Below are 1800 nucleotides of genomic sequence, written 5' to 3' on the forward strand. Positions count from 1 at the left end.
TATTAGTGCATTCGGATTCACGTCAGGAGCAGTTGGAACTGGTGCCTGGACAATTCAGATGCCAGGGATGTTCTGTTTGTAAACATGTAATACTAACAAAAATGTTTCAGCATCCAACTTTGCCATGTAAGCAGGTGTTAAGCCGGCACTTTGACTGCAGTACAGAAAGGGTCATTTACGTGATCATATGCCCGTGCCAAAAATTATATATTGGTCAAACTAAATTACCAATTCGTACTCGTATTATACAACACAGAAGTTGTATACATACAGGTAAATTAGAGTCACCTTTGGTTAAGCATTGGCAAGACTGTGGACATACTGAAGATCAACTTAAATTTTGCATTTTACAACAACGATCGAATAGAAGGGGTGGGAACATCTCTCAGGATCTGCGGCAAACAGAACAAAGGCTTATTTATTATTGGCAAACAATGGCTCCTAAGGGACTTAATGCGACAATTGAGTGGGAAGCGTTTTTGTAAGGTGGAAGGGAATAGAGTGGGAAGCGTTTTTGTAAGGTGGAAGGGAGTAGAGGTTATCGTTACATTATATATTAGCGGTCCAGTGCGATGTAGGAGTGATATATTCTACCTAGTGAATGTCATTTAGTACACGGCAGTTGCCGAACATCTTGCATAATTTGGTAGAGATGAGGACTTGTTGTAACGAGGTGTTGGCAGAGGTAGTAACAGAGGTGTTGAGAATGGTACATTGAGAAATACAAGGACGGGATTCTTGCAAGAAGGATTATAGGGGCAGTGAAGTTATTGGTTGGTGGTAATAACGTGATATGTCATTGGTGGACGTGCACATTAGGGCACAATATATAAAAGGTGGCAGGGGATTGGAGCTTACAAATAGAGTTCCTGGAGGATATACATGGTCATTGAAGAGTGAGGTAAGAGCTGTAGTCCTTTTCTTTTTCTTCATGAAAAGAGTATCATACTGAAGATATAGTTGAGGCTTCTTGTTTCCTTTGTGTTTAGGAAAATATATGTGAGGCAAAGTGACCGAGGAGTAGCCGTTTGAATTAGTTTGAGAGGATAAGAAACAGATTCCGGTGTGGTTGAACGCTGCACTGGTTGAAAGTTTGTTAAGATTGAGGGAGTGGTGACTCCATTTTGAAGACAGCGGCTTCATCCTCACATAAGGTACTTTATGAAGTTTATTTGTTGGTAAGCAGAGTAGTTGGGGTAAGCTTAATATGTTTTTAGGAGGAGTGAGGGTTGACGTTCTGTGGTTTTTGCAGATGTGGTGATACGTTTGAAACCGGGAACGGAGCGTTCATGATTAGGAGCATGTGTGGAGGGAACGAAGAGGCGGCATAGAGGTAATAACATAGGGGTGTCTCAGTGGTTGATTCATAAGATTATACCAGACAAAAAACATTGGATTTACATATTTTGAAATATTAATATATGAATTTTATTTCTTTAAATGACATATTGAAATTTGAATAAATGTTCATTCTTCTGAAATCGTTATATAGGTTCACATTCACATTCGGGAGAATTCACACATAAAACATAGGAGCCATTGAGCCAGAGTGAATGGGATGTGTATTTTCCTGTATCCTCTCCGTTTAGAGTGCAGGTAGGAGGGGGTATTAGGGTAATGCTTTCTTGAATTCTTAATGGTAAAATTTATTTAATTGAAGTTTTATTATGTATGGAAAGGTTGATAGGTGGGATGGGTATTATTATGGGGATGTATGTGATTAATTAATAAGTATTTAGGGATTAGAGGGTAAGTGTAGTTTTGACCTTATATGAGTTTTATGTTTCAGATATAAATGAT

General features: G+C 38.7%; 1 long non-coding RNA gene across 1 annotated transcript; it reads left to right on the forward strand.

Annotated features, from left to right (window-relative positions):
* The first annotated feature begins 995 nt into the window (after nucleotides 1-995).
* LOC115095616 lies at nucleotides 996-1596 on the forward strand. Its single transcript, XR_003857828.1, has 3 exons — nucleotides 996-1154; nucleotides 1253-1333; nucleotides 1493-1596. It is a non-coding gene; the product is annotated as an uncharacterized LOC115095616 (long non-coding RNA).
* Nucleotides 1597-1800: the final 204 nt, after the last annotated feature.

Source organism: Rhinatrema bivittatum, chromosome 7 (genome assembly GCF_901001135.1).
Source record: "Rhinatrema bivittatum chromosome 7, aRhiBiv1.1, whole genome shotgun sequence".
Lineage (NCBI taxonomy): Eukaryota > Metazoa > Chordata > Amphibia > Gymnophiona > Rhinatrematidae > Rhinatrema > Rhinatrema bivittatum.